Genomic DNA, 4,749 nt, shown 5'->3' on the forward strand with positions numbered 1-4,749 from the left:
CTTGGGTCTATCTGCCTGGGTTGCTTTCAAACCATGATCCTCAGATCTCAGCCAATGGAGTAGCTAGGATTACAGGCATGAGCTACCAGTCCCCAGCTTGATTCACTTTGGGGGACAGCACTAAATTAGAAGCATAATGAATATGACAGAAGATGGAGAGCGATGGCAATTAAAATTAACACAAATTTTGATAGATATAAAAACATGTGCCTTTTGGCTCTCTGACCAGCACCATGGCGGTCGGCAAGAACAAGCGCCTTACGAAAGGTGGCAAAAAGGGAGCCAAGAAGAAAGTGGTTGACCCATTTTCTAAGAAAGGCTGGTATGATGGGAAAGCCCCGGCCATGTTCAATATCAGAAATATTGGGAAAGCACTAGTCACGAGGACTCAAGGAACCAAAATCGCATCTGATGGCCTCAAGGGTCGGGTGTTTGAAGGGAGCCTTGCTGATCTGCAGAATGATGGAGTTGCATGTAGAAAATTCAAGCTAATTACTGAGGACGTTCAGGGCAAGAACTGCCTGACCAACTTCCATGGCATGGATCTCACCGAGACACAATGTGCTCCATGGTCAAGAAGTGGCAGACCATGATTGAAGCTCATGTGGATGTCAAGACTACAGATGGTTATTTGCTTCGTCTGTTCTGTGTTGGCTTTACTAACAAACGCAACAATCAGATCCACAAGACCTCGTATGCTCAGCATCAGCAGATCCGCCAGATCCAGAAGAAGATGGTAGAAATCATGACCCAAGGAGAGCAGACCAATGACTTGAAAGAAGTAGTTGATAAGTTGATTCCAGACAGCATCGGGAAAGACATAGGAAAGGCGTGCCAGTCTATTTACCCACTTCATGATGTGTGGAAAGTGAAAATGGTCAAGAAGCCCAAGTTTGAATTGGGAAAACTCATGGAGCTTCATGGTGAAGGTGGTAGTTCTGGAAAAGCTACTGGGGACGAGACCGGTGCTAAAGTCGAGTGAGCTGATGGATACGAACCACTGGTCCAAGAATCTGTTTAAAATTCAGAGTTTTAGTAATGACAAATTAAAGGCCTATTTGTGAAAAACAAAACAAAACATGTGAAGCAGATGCAGCGGCTGGGTGCCCTGCTAGGGTGTTTGCTCATTGTTTCCAGCTATTCCTTATCACCTCACAACTGTTAGAACTTACTTCTTTTGCTCTATCCCCACTAAGGTTGATGTGCTGTATTACCCAGGTTAGCACTGAGGAACAAATGAGCCACCCCAGATGCTGGCAATGTCTTCTGTAGACACTTTTAGCTGAAAACCCTCAAGGACCGCCAGTCCTCTTTCCAAACTGGTTCCTACACAATCATTGATGCCGGAATATAATCTATTCCTTTCTTATTCCAAATCAGCAGGCAGAGGATCAACCCTTCTGCAAAGTTTTCTGTAAGCATCTAAGGTTTCTCCTGGGATGGAGATGCAGCTCAGTAGCCCTCTCTCTTCAGCTCTGCCTCCTTCCATTCTCCCCCGCTTCCCTTGCATGGTTGTATCCTCTCCATGGCATTCCCCCATAACTTTGCCATGCCCACTTCTGTCTCCAAGTTCACTACCCTGGGCTACCCATCTTGACTCAGAGCTCCTTTCTTTGTTACTGTCACCCCCAACATGAAGAATGAGCCTGCCTGGCAAGATGTCTCCAATAGCACAGATTAAGAGAGAGGGGACTACTGGGGTGTCAGGTGGGCATGGCATGAGCATCCAAGAAAAGTACCAGAAGATGTGAATTATAAAGGGGCAGTGTGGGGCTCACGAAGGTGCCAACGGTAAGAGGAAAGAGGTGGGTAGATAGGCTGTTCCTAACAACACGTGAAAGAAAACATGGCAACACTACTTCTTATGAAAAACGTTTTCTTAAAGAATAAATAAATATAGGGGTTTAGTCTAGAATGAAGAACAAAAAAAAAGAAAATATGGCAGCTGCTTTTGTAGGCAATGTGGTTTTATAGAAGAAAATTGATTGTGCAAGTGGTTGTATGTTTTTTGGGGACAGATATGTTGTGGTATTAACCAGGGTTAATTTGTGATAGAATGGAGGAAAAAAAAAGGTTAGCAGGAGACGTGATGCCTTGTGGGCTGAAAATGAAAATCCAGAACCCTCTCTGTGGATTGGCTTAGAGGTCAGGAAATTGGTTCTTGTTTCAACATAAACTAACTTCTCAAGTAACCATAGTATAAACTGCACATTAGGTTAAATCATATGAAATTGTCAGTATTGAAGTATATTCGACCTATGAAAGTGATAAGTGCATATAGACTAGCCTAGTAATTTAAATTTATTGTCTGCCTTTCTCCACTTCCCCACTGGGTACAGGTTTTTGTTGTTGTTGTTGTGGTGGTGGTGGTGGGGTGGTGGTTGCTCACAGTGCTGGGTCATGTTAGCTAGGATGGTGGCTAACACAGTAAATACCCAAGAAAAGTTTTGGCTGAACTAAGGAATGAACTACTTAGTCCCCCAAACTTTTGGACCCGAATTTATCATATTACTTAGAATTCCTTCAATTATGAAGAACAGATGTCCAGTTCAGATCTTTTAATCAAAGAAGAGAATGTATTGGCTCAACCACTTAGCAAATTCCAATGATATCTAATTTCAGACATAGCTTTGTCCCAAAAATTGTTGGAACAGAAATGGATTTCCAACACCTACCGGTCTTTCCCTCACTACCCTTGATGTCCTGAACCGGGTTAATAGAATTTCATTCAAAATCAATTTTGAGAACATCTTCAGTGTGCTCAAGGAAGAACACTGAGTGGTTGTTTAACAAATATTTTTCAGTTAAGAACCTAAATTGGCATTCTATTGGTGTTCCAGTATGTTTGCTGTACACTTGTGCTATCCGTACTCTAGTTGATCCTTTACATGGTAAGACTGACTTCCTAATGAATACTATCTTTCTCTCCAATTCCTTAGCCATCTCCTTGAGAGTGACTTATCTAGTTACCTTCTTGTGCATAAGGTGTCACTGGGGCTCAGGTAGTCTCTGTTCCTTTAATAATGAAAGTCAATGCTTGGGTGAAAAGAATTCTGAGCAGATAGAGCACACGGGACTCCTTCCCTCCCTCCCTCTCTTCCTTACTTCCTCCCTCCCTTCTTCCTTCCTTTCTCTCTCTCTCTCTCTCTCTCTCTCTCTCTCTCTCTCTCTCTCTCTCTCTCTCTCTCTCTCTCTCTCTCTCTTTCTTTCTTCTTTTTTTCCTGGTTCTGGGACTTGAACTCAAGTCCTGGGCACTGCCTTTGAGCTTACTCAAGGCTAGCACTCTACCTCTTGAGCCACAGCACCACTTCCTGTTTTTTCTGTGTATGTGGTACCAAGGAATGGAACCCAAGTCTTCATGAATGCTAGGTAAGCACTCTACCAGTAGGCCACATTCCCACCCCTCTGCTTTATTTTATGTACAGTCTTTAGAGTGAAACATTTAATCCCCTTTATTTTCTGTTCAATGGGAGTCAAGATTCTTCTCTGTTTCAGAGAAGGGAGTATGTGTACAGGAATGGAATGAGGTGGAGGAACATGGAAATGATAACTTTGCTATAGTAACACAAATCCCCAAATTGTCTCATTATAAAAGGATGTGATTTATTGATGGATACCTCCACAGGGAAAATACAGCAAGAACTGGTTTTTGTGGTGACCATCTGTTACCACACTTAGCCCTTTAGTGCTGTTATTTGATTTTTGTTTTTGTTATTTATTTATTTTTTTAGATTTCCATATGATTATAGGGTTGACCATTGTTTTCTGCCTTTTAAATATTTTTATTTTACCCATCCTGGGGTTTGAACTCAGGGCCGGGGCACTGTCCCTAAGCTTGTTTTCCTCAAGGCTAGTGCTCTACCACTTGAGCCACCGAGCCACTTCTGTTTTTTTCTATGTATGTGGTTCCGAGGAATCAAACCCAGGGCTCTGTGCATGGTAGACAAGCACTCTACCACTAGGCCAGACTCCTGGCCCCTGTTCTGCCTTTTTGGTTTATTTTCTTGTTTGTTTTTGTGACTGTGTGTCAACCTAAGTTCCCCAGTTTGGCCTCAAATTTTCAATCTTTTGTTTCAGGCATCTGAGTAGTTAGGATGTTTTCTGCTGGGTTTTTTATTTTCCATACTATACTTTCTTTATTCATCATAGGATAGGTATTTGATTTGTACCACATTTAAACTATTGTAAATACTGCTACTTTGAACATTCACAGATCTTTTTTTAAATACATGTTTTTAATTCTCTTGGAAATACACCTTGAAGTTAATTTCTGGATTAAATGGTAACTTGTGCCTTTGAGTTTTTAAAGAACTGCTAGTATGTTTTATTTTATTTTATTTATTTTTTGCCAGTCCTGGGCTTGAGCTCAGGACCTGAGCCCTGTCCTTGGACTTTCTCAAGGCTAGAGTTCTATCACTACACCAAACTCCTGCCCCTGTTTTTTAATTTTTATTCATTTATTTTTTTTGTCAGTTGTGGGACTTGTTTTTTGCTGTTTTGAAAATGACAATTTGTGTATGATATATAGATAGCACTTCATTAATCAGAAAATTAAGTTTTCCCAATACCTGTTGAAGTTATAAAGATACTTTCCTGTATTTAATTATTATATATAATTTCACAAGATAGGAAAATAGAGCAAAGGCAATTATTTTAGATGCCATGCCCAAAGTCCTAGGGGAATCCTGACTGCTGATCTATCATGTGAAATTGCCATACATGGGCTGGGGATAAAGCTCAGTGGTAGTG

General features: G+C 41.3%; 1 pseudogene; it reads left to right on the forward strand.

The window, feature by feature from the left end:
* The first annotated feature begins 224 nt into the window (after positions 1-224).
* Positions 225-1,021, forward strand: LOC150055158 (small ribosomal subunit protein eS1 pseudogene; annotated as a pseudogene).
* The last annotated feature ends 3,728 nt before the right edge of the window (positions 1,022-4,749 follow it).

Source organism: Megascapheus bottae, chromosome 14 (genome assembly GCF_031878675.1).
Source record: "Megascapheus bottae isolate mThoBot1 chromosome 14, mThoBot2.hap1, whole genome shotgun sequence".
NCBI lineage: Eukaryota > Metazoa > Chordata > Mammalia > Rodentia > Geomyidae > Megascapheus > Megascapheus bottae.